This window comes from Stegodyphus dumicola, chromosome X1 (assembly GCF_044657685.1).
Source record: "Stegodyphus dumicola isolate Sdum_Otavi_A_Nest chromosome X1, ASM4465768v1".
Taxonomy (NCBI): Eukaryota; Metazoa; Arthropoda; class Arachnida; order Araneae; family Eresidae; genus Stegodyphus; species Stegodyphus dumicola.
In genome coordinates, this window is record NC_140780.1 from 91,553,142 (window position 1) to 91,571,213 (window position 18,072).

Here is an 18,072-nt window from a genome sequence, read left to right on the forward strand (position 1 = left end):
CATAAATTCCGTGTTTTAAATATTATTTATGGCTTCTAAATATTAAAAATCATTTAAATTTTGCATTTTTATTTGAAATTAAAATTTTATTGTTTATGATATTTTATGAAATTTTATGTTGTTGATGATGTAATGAATGACGTCATATTACTTTAAAAGTAATTGGTTTTAATATCTATAAATTTTTCCTAATGTTTTAAACATTATTTATGGCTGTTAAATATTAAAATACAATTTAATTTTGCATTTTTTAAAAGATTTTATTATGTATGATTATTTAAATAATTTTGATTCTATTCGTGATGTAATCAGCTCCCTAATTGGTTTCAGAATATTTGTGCATTAACGAGCTGTAATCATTTCCCTGATTGGTTACTGAATATTTGCGCATTACCGCGCCATTTTCAAATTTTATTATTCATCTCTTCGAATTCCTTAGATTACATTTCTCAAATTTTTTTATAATTTTTTTTAAATTTTTTTTCCTTACATTACATTTTTAAAAATTATATTACATTTTTCAAATTTTTTTCATTGATATCTAAATTATGATTCGTATTTTTTGTGGTACTTATAATATCCGACAGGTTAAATAATCAAGAAAATGTAAGTTCATATTTTTCTTTTACTTTATAATTGTATACTTCAATTTTTATTAAAAAATTAATACACTATTTTAAAAATTGCCGAGATATTTATTGCCACATATGTTTTAATGTTAAATATTTATATCCTATAAAACTTATTTTAAAAAACTCCATATTCAACAAAAAATTAATCCATTATTTTTAACGATATTTATTTTTTTAAAGTTTCGAATACTTTACTATGCGTAAAATACGTAAAAACAGCGTTTTTTAAGATGGCTGCCGATTGTAAAAACCGCGCCAACAATTGCGCAAGCGTAAATCGCCAAAAATCCGTGCAACCTTCTACCAAAGTAGCACCCACATTTTTTAGATAGGAGACAGGGATAGCAATGTTTGTTTTAGGAGTACCTGGTGATAATGAGCTTCGTTTTCTCGTCAACATTTTCATTGTCCACGATTTTTGTTGCAGCTGAGACCCAACTGAGGTGTGACCCTGTAGGGTTTCCCTTAATTCACTTATTTTCATTTTGGTATCTCTTATGAATTCTCTATTTCCCCTAGCATTTCTTCGCCAGGATGCAAATTAAGCGGACGAAAAGTGTATTTAAACAGGTGAAACAAATAGTTTAGACAGAGCATGATTTTGCTAGTATAGCGCACGTTTGTTATTCTGTTCTCCAGTTGTTAAACTTAGTAGCGGCTACGCATTCTGGCCCTTAGTTAGTCTATCGCCAGTTAAGTCAGCCTGTTAGGTTAAATTGTGAAGTCTAGCCTTACTTCTTACCCATTGAATTTATTTTTAAATTCTCACCGCAAGTGGTCGGTGTTTTTGTGACCACGAAATTCGTGTCTTTCTATTTTACAGTTGTAGTAAATAAAAAGAATTATTTACACCCTTTCCCTGCTGTACTTATTTTCACGCCTGTGTGAGAAGTCGCCATGTTGCACTCTGAGATCTGGATACTTTGTATAATAGCAAAAAGTGTTAGATCTTAAAACCTGCCTGGACACTAGAAAGGGAAAAATTTGTTTTTTACATACCTTTCAGTATAACTGATCAAAACATAAGAACTGCTTTGGCAGAGTGAAATGAGAGACAGATGATATGAAAATAGATAACTGCAAAACTGAAATCAGGTAGACAGCAAACAATTGATTCAAGATACTATAGACGAGAAAATCTCTAAAAGGACGTGTTACCTAAAAACTGGCAGCTTTAAATGGAAAATATTCGATTATAATATCACAGGGACAGGGAAATAAAAACAATATATATTTTTTCTATCATACTTTCTTTGTTATTTCAGCTTTCGTTGATGAAAGCGATAAATCTACACTAATTGATATACTGATTTTCAAACGTGGTGCGACATAGCTACTTATGGGCATTTCAGTAAGGTTACTGCAGATACTGTCAGACACTTTTAACCCATGGGATAAAAAGGTCTTTTTAGTGCATCACGAGCGCAGAACGAGATCTCATATTATTGGTCATACAATGATTGACATGTGTACTGTTTCATTTTCAAATAAAAATTTAAGGGTGAAATTTTCTTTCAATAAGCTTCTTGTTCTGATAAAATCTCAACAGAAATAATATATAATTGTTTAATTTCGAAATTAACGCTGTTAGAATTAAGTTTTCAGTTTAGGTTGATCGCTAGTATAGTTATATACGCTGTAGCAATAGATGTGCACTCGTGCTGTTGATTTTGGTATTTTGCATATAAGGTATTTCTCCTACTTCCTTAGCGTGCCTTCGTGGTGTAACGGTAGCACGCTGAGCCGGTATTCCAGAGGTCCGTGGTTCGATTCCCGTGGTCCGTGGTTCGATCGAAGGCGGTTGCATACTTTCCATCTTTTCTGCTTCCAATTAACCTACTGACTCTACATGCATACAAAATCGAGTAAAAAAGAAATGAAAATATCATTGCTCAAGATTTCATAACAAACTGGATTAAGCAATCAAAAGGTTTGCATTCGGCCCACGGGACACAATTATCCCCCCCCGGCTTACTAGAAAGTCATTTATCGTTGCAAATGAAACAGAGATTTAAATGCATTGAGGTAATATACATTTTTTCTTGGTAGTATTATAAATATTTACTTTAACCTTTAGTTACTAAAGATAGTTAGCATGTTTTAACAAAAAGCGATGTTATCCGAAATGACTTCGACCGATTTAGTTTAGATAAATAAAGTTCTCGGAGTAATTGAAATATGGTACAAAATTGTCTTATTTAATATCTCTTGCAAATCTTGAGTACTGGTTTGTTAAAAAATTAACAAACTACTACTCATTTTCAGAAACTAAAAAATTTAATGAAACTACAAATGGAAAATATACAGGTATTGTGCTGAGCTGGAGACAGCAGTTTTCATTATTATTCGCAATACGTTTCCAGTTTACATACTATCTTACCATCATTACAAGCAAAGATAAATTATTACAGGAAACTGAGATTTTAGTGTAATGTATCCGATTATTAGTTTGACTCGTTTATTGGATTTTTTTGACGACTGGTAATTATTGCCTCTTAAACATTCATGTGTTTTCATCCTACTTAAAGTGTAAAAGCTGTATTTATATTCAATTTCTGTGAAGACGTTTTCTTACTCAACTTCCCAGAAATTGAATATAAGCCCACTGTAGAAACTTAATATATAAAGATTCAAAAATCGATCTAACGTTTCCGGAGGTAAACGATAGATGACTCTGTAGTCCGAGCGCGCCAGGAGTCATCCCAGTGAAATACTTCTTATCCTCTCTATCCGCTCGAAGGAGATTCCACTGCGGGCAGCAAGCGCTTCCGCTCCTTAATAGAATTCATAAAATGTTCATTTGCTTCGCCTAGTTTCCAGATGACATGAAACTTCGAGCGGGACGCTGACGGAACAGAACTTTCTCCTAAAGATGAAAGACGAACAAAGTTTGGCTGGTGAAGTGTTTGACATTAAGTAAAGTAAGAGAAATTTCAAATATGCTTATATAAAATGTATAATTTTTTAAAATTGAAATGCTTGTATTTATTCTTGGTATAAAATAATTCCACCCGTTCCTTTTCAGATATGATGAATTGTGTGTTAAACAAATTTCATATCAGCTGTTCCGTATAAAAAAAACTAGTGTGATGATAAAAGGTATTTAAAAAAATGCGTTTAAATGAATAACGAGTTACACAAACTTTTCTTTATTCAAAAACTAATTTTTTAATTTTGTAAAATAATTTAATATTATAATTTTTTACATCTGGCAGAAACTGATACACTCGTACATCATTTTGAATCCCTAAGTTCTGGCATATGACGAAGGAAAGAGCAAAATGTTAAGAATTTCCTTAAGGGGAAAATTTAAATATTAAAAGCTATTGAGGACAATGTTTTTGCTTTTGCCAAATAATTAATAAGAGGGATTGTTCTTTGTCATATATGTCATCGTTTAATTAATAAGAGCTCTTGTAAAATATGTTTCATAATTGGAATACTTATTTTTAAACTCATAAATCAAAACCAATAATATTTTTTCGAATAAGTTAACTAAATTAATGTAATATTTTATACAAGTAAAAAAGTATACTTTGAAATTCACATGATAAATTCACAGGATAAAATTCACATGATAAAATTCACATGATAAAATTCACATGATAAAGTCTTCTTCTCTAAAACTATATAAAACTGGATCATCAGAACTTAGATAATCTGTTTAAAAGCTTTAGTGCACTTCACCTTTTATTGCATTTCAATGAAATATTATTTGTACCATATATTTTTAAAAAGTTGCTAATGTATGTGTCTTTATATTTTGATGACTTGGAATGTTTTTCTGTGTTTAAATTTATTTCTTTCCTTCACTGTTTAAATAATATAATAAAACTTTAGGTTAAAAATTAATTTGATAGTTGGTTGATAATTTAAAAAATTGGTTAAAATAGGTTTGATAATTGGTAAAATATTGTTTTAAACGTTGTTTTTAAAATTGGTTTAAACGTTCAAACGTTTAAACATATAAGTTTAAACGTTTGAATTTTGATGTTTCGTAGACAGCTGTGGAGTGCTTTCAAACTAATTGAAAAATTCAGAGTCTTTACGAAGTTCAGACCAGAAAGAAATTAAATCATAAAATAAATGTTTCAGTCAACAGAAATTTTAGGTAATTATTAAAGTTAAGAAGCAAATTATCAAATAGGAAAACATTTTTAAAATAACAAATCTGTAAAGTTTTCTTTCCTTTAAAACAGATCCTTTAGAATTTCCTCCGTAAGACTGTAGATGCGTATCAGAAATTAACCCCTTAACTGCCGCGGGCGTATATATACGCCTTGCTCAGCCGATGCGTTAACTGCCCCAGATGCGCAGCCGATGCGTTAACTTTGCGAATAATTTTAGGTGTAGCAGCGCAAAGCAAATGATAGCAGTTTGGAAGGACGTATATATACGCCTGGGGCAGTTAACGCATCGGCTGCGCAAGGCGTATATATACGCCCGCGGCAGTTAAGGGGTTAAGAGACATGTCTATAAAGTGTAAAATGTAGAATTACAGTTATGAAATCAAAATTTAAAAATTAAGGAGAAACACGCAAAAATTATTTTGAAATATTTAATTAATTTAATAAAGTTATTTAAAAATGTACGCACTTTAAATATCAGATCTAAGTTTGTTATAGTACTCCAATACAACGAGAAGCATTTAGTGATTACTTTAGCAGAATATTTGCTTCAATTTTAAGAGTTGTGTGCATCAATTCACACATTTTTACAGTGCAAATATATTACTCTTTTGCGAAGTATTTAACTGATGGGTTTTGTCTATTATAAAAATAAATCTTCATTCATTTTCCTTTTCTCTCATTTATTCATTTACATTATCCCCATTTCATACATGGATAGCTTAGATATCCATGATACATGCGAAATTGTTATGAGGAATCTGCTTGATGTCTGTTCAAATACATTTCCAAAAGAGCCACAAAATTAGGGTTCTTTTGTCGAAAAGTATGGAATTATATTTTTGGTAACAGCTAGGATGTGATGAAAATATTTTGTAACTTTCCATAAGGTATTAGAAAACCTGTTCTATCTCTATTAAATTCCATTAACTTTAGAATGCAATCCTTATTGCGTCTTCTAACCATTTCTTCTCTGAGCTAAGTTGTGATAAAAATAATTTGCAACTTTATGGCATCACTATCAGATACTATTTAAAATATTTTAAATGGTCGAAATGCATTGTTAAAATAGTACGATGATCCGATAGGTATCAGTCTTTTAAATTTACATTTGTACCAAAATTAAGATACATTAACTTTGCTTAACGTATCTAAGTAAAATTAAGAACAGATCTACCTCTGTTCATATAATCTTGTACTTGAAGATGGATTACTTGTTAATGTGCGTCTATTCAAGTCTCTCGAACATTTCGCGTGATGTTTAATTGCTGATTAACTGAATGAGCCAATAGCGAGAATTCAGAGCTAAAATATACGTTTAGATGACATACGTATTTTCAGAAATAACCAGTGAATTCATGAAATAAGCTGCGTAAAGCACCTGTTTAGTGTTGATTAGAGTTCAGATCATTAAGAAAAACTGCTAGAATTTGATGAATGATAATTTCCGCATACTGAAAAGAAATTTCATTTGCCAGTGAGAGTCATTTTAGCTAAGTTACCAGAACTCACTAGTAAAATCTTGTATTAAAAATTTTTACTCGTGATAACAGAAAAATTATCAAAGAATAGTTTTTAAAATTCCAAATGATTTTCGAATAGTAAATTGGATTTGGGTTTTTACCTGCATAATTATCACGTTTACCAATTTCATTAAAGAAGAACTAGATCAAACCTCACTAGAAACAGGCCAGTAATGTCACAGTAAACTCACCAGTAATCTTGTGAAAGAGACAGCCAATGACTTTTATTGCTAATGTAAAGTGGTCCAATAAAGAATTTTACAAAACCTACCTCCTCTTTGCTGAAATATACGCTGCTTAACTGGGCTTTAGGAATAAAATATCGTACGTAACTGATCCGCAATTCTGAGCACGCTATATATCAAATTACAGGGGTAAAATGCGTGTAAACTTAGTTATTTTGTTAAACATGCAAGTAATTCTAGTTATTTTATTAAAAATGAAATATAATTATTTGTTCTGTTGCTTTGTCGGTAAATGCGATAATATAAATCAACTCAAAATATCTTCGACATATCTCTTGAAATGTGACAGATGATTCAATTAAAATCAACTCTAAATTAACGTTGTACATTGCGGAATATTAATACACTGCCCTCCAAAAGTTTAAGAAACAGTTTCTTTTTGTGTCTAATTTGAGAATGAAGCAACATAAAAAGAAGAAATTTACAGGACATGTTCACTAAACACTTCTTTAATGAATGCGACATACAATGTTTCTAAAGTTCAACACAGACATGAATTACAGCAAAACATTGCACTCTTGGCAGAGAAATCCAGTCTTGGAGAAACAGTATATCAAAGTTTTTTGAGTAAAAATTGTGTGGTAACGTTAGAAAAATGAGTTCTTTTAAAGAATGTGTCCACTCCCAGCTGCAATACATTGGCGGCAGTGACGTTCCATGCTGTCACTTAAGTTATCGGTCAGTGAAATGGCAAGCAATGACCAGATACGGAGTAATCCTTGTTTAAGCTCATCTAACGACCTTAGAGGAAGACTTAAAACAGCAACCTGTCTCGCCAAGTTAGTCCCAAAGATACTCTGTCGGATTCTGGTCTGGCGATTGAGCTGGCCATTCTATCCGCTCCATACTATAATCCTCAAGATATTCTTCAGCAATCCGAGCTCAATGCGGTCGCGCACTGTGTCTTTTCACAATGGGGGATTGATTGTATCTGGTGCGTTGTTCTCTCCAGATCAGGTGACGACCTGAATCACTCTCTAGTGAAGGGAACAGACGCCCATTGTTAACTAATCCATGAGACGTGTTCTCTTGCCCAACATAAACGGGCACCTCCGTGTCCCAGGTCAAGGAGAGACAAAACACTGGTAGTCTTGCATACAGACCTGCACTGTGCTGGCATCTGCGCACAGTAGTAGCTGAGATTCGTGTTCTTGTTGCCACTAAATGATCTGCCATGAGATGAGGCACAGTAATGTTACTTCTCCTTCGAGCCGAAAGAGTTAAATAACTGTTCCCCGCAGGTTTAATAACTCTAGATCTTAATTTATAAGTCAAACAACAAAGATCAGCGTTATATTTTCAAATTTTCACAGGACTAGTTTCGATGGTTTTACCGAACCATCATCCTCAGCTGCAAAAGCGTAAATGAATGAGATGAGATATAATAATTAGATAAGATAAGAAAACCTGGACAGGAGATAAGCTACTGGCGCCGTCTTTTGATGAAACCAGAACTAAAACATAATTTCTTTAAAGGCTGAATGCAAAGATGGATTGGAATTACGGTCGTTAACTAGAATGAAAGATTCTTTTGAAAGTGAAATGCCTCTAGAAAATCTAGTTCACCAATGGAAGATGTTTTTTGAATAATTTCGGCAGCAGAAAAATTGAAAGTGTGATTTTCAGACCAACAATGTTGGAAAACAGAAGACTTCCGTGTTTCCTAATTTCTAATATATGCCTTCCCGATACGGTTCCGCTACGTAGACGATACTTTTACCCTGTTTGAAGGTAATAAAGATGATTTAAATAAAGTTCTTTCAACAATGAATTCTATTGATCCTGCTATTCAGTTCACTTTTGAACTTGAGACTTGCAATTCTCTTCCGTTTCTCGACATTCTGGTCACACGGAACACATCCAACTTCAGTACTACGGTTTACCGTAAACCTTCATCGGTTTGCCTTTAAATCATGTCATTCGACTAAACACAATTTAGTTTCATTTTATTCCTATGTTTTCCGTGCTCTTCAAGATTGCTCCTCCAAGCTATCCCTTGATGAAGAACTAAATTATTTAAAAGCAATAGCTGTTGACAGGGGTTTTCACCCAACATTATTAATCAAGAAGTTAAAAAATTCTCATCTCAACACACTAAAAAGTACACTCTTGTATTAGGAGATTATAAAAATTCTGTTGTCATTCCCTTCTTTCCATCAATTAGCTATAAAGTTGCACATCTTTTGGAGAAATTTAACTCTCGGGTTGTTTATTCTCCCATCAATAAAATTCCGAGTTCCATACTCAAGGACCCCATTCCGAATATGAATTTTTGTGGTATTTATAGGATTCCTTGCCAGTGTCGTTTAATTTACATTGGCCAAACTAAGAGAGCCTTAAAATTTCACGTTAAGGAACATGAGGCATATGTTAAGAAAGCACAGAAGTATTCTGTTGCCCAACATTGTTGTCCGAAAATCCCACTTTCAATTTTTCTGCTGCCAAAATTATTCAAAAAACATCTTCCATTGGTGAATTGGATTTTCTAGAGACATTTCACATTCATAAAAAATCTTTGTTCTAGTTAACGACCCTAATTCCAATCCATCTTTGACTTCAACCTTTAAAGAAATTATGTTTTAGTTATGGTTTCATCACTAGCTTATCTCCTGTTCAGGCTTTTTGATCTTATCTAATTAATATATCTTATCTTGTTCATTTACGCTTTTGCAGCTGATGATGATGGTTCGGTAAAACCATCGAAACTAGTCCTGTGAAAATTTTAAAATATAACTCTGATTTTTGTTGTTTGACTTCTAAATTGTATTTGTTCGGCGTGTTATGGTATCTTAACTCTAGATCTGCCTGGAGCATGTCCTTCTAGACACGGAATCCTGTGATTCAAACTAATTCCATAGTCGCTACACCACACTACGAAAGATATTAAGATGTCTAGCAGCATCAGCTTGTGACATCCCCATTTCCGTCCATTCGATCGCCCGCCACCTCAACGAATCGGCAAACAATTTCTCCTGGATATTGTCCATGAAACTTTAATAACAGTTGAAGATCAACAATCGCGAACAAACATTAAAATTTTTTACATTTTTCTCCAACTTCTATATAAGTATTAATTTCTATAAAATAAAAGTGTAAGCCATTGTTTTTGCATATATTTTCTTAAACTTCGTTACTCTCATGCATATGAACTGTGAATTTGAACATTACTAACATTTTTGTAATAGTGAGCTTTGAAAAACATGCTATTCCTTAACTTTTGGAGGGCAGTGTACATAAGATCAAATTCCTTCAATCAGGACATTCATTTGAAAATAATCAGCTAAATTTGCTGAAGCCTGTTTTTGATTTGTGAATGCATAGCGGTAGGTTAAAAGGGAGAAGTCCGTGGATCAAGACTGATTTACGGCTCGACGTTTTTCGGTGCTTTCAGTGTTTTAGCAGAGGCTTTTACTTGTGTGATGACCTCTATGGTTCGAAATGAAAAAATTGGTGTGAGAAACCTAAGTAGCTTCGGGTATCGAACTCGGTTCTATTTCATGCGAGCAGAATTCTCTACGGCTAGTGCAAAAGAGTTCCGGTCCACTAAGTTCAAGAATTGCGACTTTCAAACTATGTGAGTGTTTATAGACTCTGCGTACGTCATGGTGCTTCGATTTTTTTGCAAAGGATTGTATTCAGTTTTGGACGCGTAATAACTCAGTTGTTGCTGAGCTCTAAAAATATGAAACATAAGTTTACCTTGCTCATCGCTGATAAACTGCGTCTAATATCTGTAGAGTTACAGATTTTGCAGAAAGCAAATTAACGTATAGCTTAGAGGTACTTCAAATTAGTCATGATTTCTAACAGATGAACGAATCAGCATATCCGCTCAAATTAATTCTATTATGTTCGGAACATTCCATGATTTCATTATGTTTATTTCCCTTTATTGGTATTACCGGGAGCAGATCTATTATTCTACTTGAAGAATGTGTCATTAATCTTTATGAATTCAGTTTGCTATATCATAATGCCAGACTTACGAAAATGTTTGGGACAGTAATAGCATATTTATGCTAAAGTTCAGCCATATATGCATATCACATACTCTTTGGCTTAATTTTCGAGCAAGCCATAGGTTTGGCCTCGAAATCCCAAAAGTTACCGAAAATGCAAAACAAAAGTGATATTGTTTTTCTCATAATTCCAAAATACCATATTTTACATGGAATCGTATACTCCTAATATGCTACTTCAAGTGCTTGACCGCGTTTCAAAATGTCTGTATATACATTTATTTGAAGGTGTCTAGAAAACCATTACTGAACATCAGCTTATCTGGCTGGGAAATTAATGATGGAAAAGACAAACTAGACTTCCTAGGGCGGAGTCATGTTTCAAATGAAAATCTCCTTTCTGACTTTTAGACTTGTCTTGATCAATACAGAAGAATAATCATTTGAAGAACTTATAATAATATTCGCGTATTTCTCGGAACTATTTATGTCATGCTCATTTCTCACAATGCACTTTCATCTTTTAGATAACTTCATAAGTTTCTAAAATAGAAGAGATAAGCAATGTGAATGAGTCTTTAAAAAGTGCTAATGAATCCAAAATGCTTTTAAAAAATAAAACATTTGCAATTATGTATAATTTCAAGCATAACCTGTTACTGAGATCAGCTTTAGATCTTCAGCAGCTAAAGTAGTAGACATCAAGAATAAGTTTCATGAGTACACCCATAAGATACATATAATACTGTTTAATTTATTATTACAATAATACTGAGAATTAGAGTTGTTTTACTAGTTCGTCATATCAAAAGTTTAGCTTTTTGGCGCATTGTACGTTTCATAACTAATACCTGAAAAGCAATCATCTACAGACAACTTAATCGTCTTCCTCTTCTTATCTTAATTTTATTTAGCAATTTGGCGGTTAGAGCAAATAATTAATGTCTTCATCATAATCCTGATCTCTGTTAAGAAACTGCTGTTACCCAAAAAAAGATTTGGAATTTAATATTTGTCTTTATTTTAATTTATTTTTATTCTCTACATGCCACTAATTTTACCTTTCAAGTTTAGTAAAATTGATGATTTATCTATTGAATCAAATTGGAAGAGAAATATGCCAATGTAATCTAAAATTCAAAATTAAACAAAACAGCAGCCTTATTGTAGTATGAGCACAATGAATTTTGCTACTGATGACGAGGAACTTGTGTCTGATAGCCCACGAATTTGATACTGTTTGGTTCAAAAGCCAAAACAAAGTTGCTGTTTTGTCGAATTTTGAGATCTACCCATTGATTTTAGGAAAACATTTACTTATTGCTGCAAGACTATTTATTTGCAAGCCTGGAAATAAGTGTCCTTAGAATCCTTTGTAAGTGGTAATTTATTCTGGAGCGTAATAAATCATAATTACCCCAAAGAGTGTTGTATGATTTTATTGGCAATCTTGCATACGCAATCTTAAAAGCGATGTTGTACATTTTGTATGATTTTCTAATAAAATTACGAAGACTTGCAAATAGTTGTTTTTACTGCTTCACTTGAAGAGAACGAACGGAGGAGACCCTTTTCCTGTGCTTGTGACTGAAAATTATATTCATTTTTGTTGTATTGCAGATATCCTTTGACATATTTCTCTAACAGAGCTTTGTCGCATTGGAACCAAAAGGTGCAGAGGTACTCGGTAGCGAAAGTCTTAGCAATAAAATTCGCACCTTCTTCGTACTTTACAATACTATAAATGTTAGCTCCTTTTTTAAAATTAGTGAACCTCTAGCTTGTCTTGAAGCCTCCCGTGATCGTTAATAGCACATTAAAAGGGAGAAAAGTGTGCGCACAAACGTGGTCCCATCGCTATAGGAAATAGATGGGCACGATGTCATAATGTTAATCCTACAAGAAAGACACGCTGACTGAGAGGGAACGTGGACGATAATTATCCACAATCCCGAAACAAGACAGGGAAAAACCTCCAGTTCCGTTGCGATCACTTGACGCTCGGTAGACGAAGCGTACACGTTACATTCCATTGCAAGACATTTCTGCAAAGTTAACGTTTAATAAAATGTTTTGTTCATAAACCCAGTTATTTGCATTCGAGGGCTCTACTCTCATTTTTAGAGGAGATTCGTTTCCCAGGATGTTTTAGAATTTGTGTTCTAAAAGGCAATGGCAGTCATCAATAATTAAGACCTAGCCAAATTTTAGCACCATTTGCATAAAAGGAAAAGAAATACTATTTCTAGTTTTATGACTTTTATTTGCTTTTTATGTTGTGTTTTATGTTTGCTTTTCTCAGGACATTACCACCGGTTGATTCGAGCAAACTGGTCGAGCATTGAGAGAAAATTCGAGCTTTGGATTCGAGCAAATTGGTCGCAGCGAGCTGTAATGATATGTAGTTTGTTTAGGTGGTATTTAGTGAAACTAGTATATTATGTCTGAAAACGTCCCTGCAGAGTTACATCATTTATTACCTTGCTTTTATTCTAATTAGCTTGACTTCTTCTAGCAAACTCGCAGCTATTTATAGCCTTCACTTGATCTTGGGCGTCACACAGTGTTTAATATGTTGATTTCAATAGTATCTTTTAAATCGGAAGACAGTTTGTATTAGTTTTAAATTCAAAATCTATATAAATGGCTTCCATACTTTTACTCGTTGTTTGGGTTACCAAAAACGGTTAATAAAAATATTCTACCAAATTATGTTGACTTAATAAAGTATTATTTTCTCAAATGGCAAGAATTCGTCATAAAATATTAAAGATAATATTTATATTCACCATTAATAAAAATAAAATAATAATAATGAAGCAACTGAAAGCTTTATGGGTAGTATTCTCTTGTTGAAAACAGCAGTATTGCTACTGTTTCAGATAAGCAGTTATTACACAAAATGAGAAATCGTCATGGCATAAACCCCGTTATTAAGAAAAGTTTGAAATTGTATAGTGGTTTTAAAAATTTAGAAACAGTTGTCTTACTTAGAAAGCAGTCAGAGAAAACTTTGAACTTATACCAGTGAAAATGAAGGCATACAACAATAATCAAACTTCCATCTTTCCACAATATAACGAAACTCGGACAAGTCAGTAATTTAGATAAATATGAAGTTTCAAGGCACGAATGACAACACAACGACATCGTATGTATCTCAAACTTCTTAAAGTTATTATTTCTGGCGAAAATCAACCTTTAGACACATTAGCTAATAAATTAGTGAAGCATAAATTTGGGGTCTTTCTTATTCCCCTACTGGTGACCCTGTAATGTTATGTAGTTTGTTTAGGTGGCATTTAATGAAATTAGTATATTATATCTGAAAGTATCCCCGCAGAGCTACATTCTTTCTTACCCTGCTTTCATTTCTGATTAGCTTGGCCTCTTCTAGCAAACTCTCAGTTACAGGAAATCTAGAAATATCAAGACAGTAAGTAATGAGAGGAACAGTAATCTTGGACTGGAAATTTGCTATGGCAAATTTAATCGCCCGACCTCAATGTTATCTCAGAATGCCAAGCAAAATCGCGTGGAAAGCATAAATCTGAAATCATACATTTACGTACGTAACAAATTTATTGACCAGTCTCCAAGAAGCATACTGTCCATTGCCTGTATATATAAAAGATCTTCCCGTACACTTATGAAGTCCTGTTTTACGTTCTAAGCGTTTTTGAAGGACCTAAATCAGGAGGTTGGCTTACTAATTTTTAGACATCAGCGTACCACGTGTATTACCTACTATGTATTACGTGTGTTATGTATTATATGTTATATGTAAAGGGAAACAAAATTTTACTTGCTCACCACTAAGAAAGGATGTATGTTTAATGTTCGTTTTACTTCATATTTTGTTTTATTTATATACACGTGTATGAGTATGTGTAACGCAAAGAGTATTCAACACAAATTTGAACTTTAATTTGCAATAATTATTGGAATTTTAGTTTGTTTTAGGGCATTTCGCTTCTCTTTTCCAAAAATAGTATTTTCTTATAACAAACGTATGTAAACGAAGTCATATTATTATGTAAATTTAATGACCCAGAGACTTACGTAATAATTTCGGACAGTTAATAATAGTCAATCAATCAATAATAAGTTCAGAAAGTTAAACAACGTTCTTCAATGAGGAAAAAGGGAGTATTTAAATCGGCAACTGCGATTGCTATTATTTATGCACAAAGATTTTGGCTAGTTTTAGCTTTAATTGTGGATACAGTTCTGAATTTCATTTGGTTTTATAATTCAGGCATTTCGATGTTTTTCCCTTTTACAAATTTTTCTTTCTGCTACATCATATTTTATGTTACAACGCATGTTTTAAATTCGTAGTTTTAAATTCCTAGTTTATCCAAATTCATTCCTTAGTGCATGTTAGACTTAGCAACTAAACAGATCGAATTTCGATTTCCTAAACGTTTTATTACTCTAACATCTTTTTTTTTTCATTTCAGAAAGTATGCTGCTCTAACGTTACAGATATTCAGATTTAACTCCTCTTTGTTTTATTATTTTTTATTTTATATTTTTGAACGAAAAGTTTTCATTTATTATTTTTCATATGTTGGATTATTTCGGTTTAACTTTTTTTTATGGATTTGGTCAGCTTTTAATTGAAAATGTTTATTCTTATTAGGTTTTTAAGCTTTTTCGCTTATTTATGATTTTGATGATATATTTTTTAAAAATGTGTTTAACCCGGCAAAATTTACATATGTTTTTATTTTTGCACATGTTGGACTGATTGTATTTGCAAGTTTTTTTTCTTAGCTCGGTCTGCTCAAAATAATAATTCTAAGCTTTCAAAATTTGTTTATTTTTTGATGCTATAATTTTATAATTGTTTGATCTATTTATTTCGGCCTGAAAGGGGTTGAATTGATAAAGACAGAGATTACTTTGATTGTTCTGAGATTATTTTAAGTTTTAATCTTAAATGTGTCTTTATTGATTCATAAACAGGATGATGCATTTACTTATTTTGTTGTACCAATCTCTTGATGACAAAATGTTTTATTTCAATTTTATGTTGCACGTTTTGTCTCATTTTCCTGCAGTTTACCACTGTGCTTCTGGTATTTGTGTATTGAGTATGTTTATTGCAAAATGAATACGAGATGAATTTTGAACGCATTAATTTTTTAATATATACTTAATGCAAATGCTTGAGATATCTTCTAATAACAAGCTGTCATGAATATTTCATTTCGCATTTATTTTTACATAACTTACAGAATCAGTGGGTTTGTAGAAGTAGGAAACAGGAAAAATGTGCAATACCTCGTCTGGATATGAATTTCAAACCTTCCGTTGGCAATAGTAAGCGCTTTCGACTTACCACACGAAGGCACGCGATAAGGAGGGAAGGTTAGGGTTATTAAATTATGGCAAAGCACACGAGGGCTATCTGCCTAAAGGGAGGGATGCCTTCGTGGAGGACTTTCTAAAGGAAACTGGCTCGTATACACGTTACACATGGGGAAAACCACGAAAACGCCCATGCAGCCAGCCCATACGCGGGATTCAAACCTTGGACCGAACTACCAGTGTTTAGCGTCTTTACCGCTCGGCCGATAAGGAGGGAGGAAACACCTTGCAAGCTTTAAGCGTGTACAATAATTCGCACATAAATGGGTTCATGACTTAGGACATGTGCGCCTTGCTGGAGCATAATTTGTGTGCCACTACCATTATATAGTTGGCATAAAAATTAAATTTGGAAGCAATATTAAAATAAAATTAAATTCTAACTTACATTAGTTGTCTTATCCACTGCACCTCTCGTAAGCTAAATACCGATCAATTTATTCTGCTTCTACTGCAGATAAAGCCCCAGAGGCTTCTTGTTAAACCCTTTTGATATCGTATTGTATTCTCTTTGAAATATAAAGCTTGGGATTTTCTATCAGAATCGTTTGCTGCTCGATCTGCATCACCATAAGCCTTCATGATCGGTTCAGCTTTTGATTTTAAATGCAAGTTTTGATTAATTGCGGTTTCCAAATTCCGAATGATCTTAATTGTATCATCCCGATGAGATATCTACGGATTTTTAACCGTTCTCCTCAGCCCTCTAACAGATCTTACTATGTTATATCTTTATAGGGTTGCTAGACTAAAATGACTGCTTCCGTGCATTTCAAGTTATTAGGAAAGCAAATCTTATGTTAATTTTTGTTTTTAATAAAATTTGTACTAATGAGTGTGTAGCTTAATTTCGTTTTCTGAATTCGTTTTGATTTCGAATTTTGCATTTAACTTGTAAACTTGTTAACTTTATGACGTTTGAAAGTTTCACCGTTTCCATATTCAAATTCGATCAGTATTTATGTATATTTTTTTACGAGCTTTCGAATGTCTTAATGTTCTTCCAATATTTTTTTTAACTTCTTGAACTGAATCATGCACACCACTGGCATTTAATATATTATGAGCACAAATAATTATATAGGATATTGTATTACCTATATTTAATAAAAAGCAGCATGTGTCCACCTTAGTTTGGTTATAGATTTTGCTATATAGAATTTCGAATGTTTCGAAGTTTCATTACCTGACAAATTGTTTTAGCCGTCAAATACACTTGTTTAATTTACATACTTTCTTGTCTTCTCTTTGTGAAGCATCCTTCCGGTTTATTGGCATATCTTTCAGATCTCTATTTAGAAAGTCTATTTTAATGTCGAAATGAATTACATGTATGTTTCTCGGAACTGATAATAGCAAGCTTATACTATAACGCATTTTACGACTGGGGCAGATGTCTCATCGCAGTTCTGTACGAATTTTTAACAATATCTTTCAGCTACTGGAGGAGCATTTTATCTGATGACTTTTCCTGTAATGTCGTATTTTGCTTTGAATGACCATTTATTTCCTATTGGTTTCTTTTCGTCGAGAGGATCAACAAATTCCCATGTTGTTTTTCTCTTCAGGACCTCTATTTCTTCTTTTGCAGCTATTAACCGTAGCTCTTTTTCTCTTGCTGGAAAAGTACGTAGCTCGTTCCAGTCTCTTGGAACTTTGATTTCTTCATTTTTTGCTATGTGAAAGAATCCGTTGAATGGGATTCCTTTAGTTGTTCTTCGGATCTTCTTGATAATTGAGAAGTGTTTTTTTCTGCTTCCATTTCATTTCCTCTTTCTTCTATTTACGGATTTGAATATGCGGATGTTTGTTTTTTTCTTTTGTTCCAAAAATAGGTTGTATTTCTTCTTTTTGGTTGTTCCAGGAGACATTGTTTCGTTTTTATCTTCATCAAATATCACACTTTTATTGATGATGACTTTATTTGCATTTAACGTATAGATTCTGTGTCCTTTGGCAAGATCACTATATTTAATTATGACTTCTTTTTTGCCTATATGTCAAACATTTCTCTTTTCCAGTTTAGAAACAGGCTGTTAGATATGTAGCTCAAATCTCTGATATGTTTTAAGTTAATTTATTTCGTATCTAATAGTACGTTTGATACTGTGATGAATAGAGGACTATGGTATATAACATGCTACTATGCATCCCTTTCCTCTTTTAAATATTCTTCAATCTATTTGATTATGTAATCTTCTTCAGGGTGT

At 32.7% G+C, this 18,072-nt stretch overlaps 1 protein-coding gene across 1 annotated transcript in view; it reads left to right on the top strand.

The window, feature by feature from the left end:
• The first annotated feature begins 3,377 nt into the window (after nucleotides 1-3,377).
• The window catches only part of LOC118191112 (cardioacceleratory peptide receptor-like), a 142,759-nt gene continuing 128,064 nt past the window's right edge, over nucleotides 3,378-18,072 (top strand). The window contains exon 1 of the mRNA XM_085807226.1: nucleotides 3,378-3,553. The gene's annotated coding sequence lies outside the window, so the exon portion shown is untranslated. The remainder of the gene's footprint in view (nucleotides 3,554-18,072) is intronic.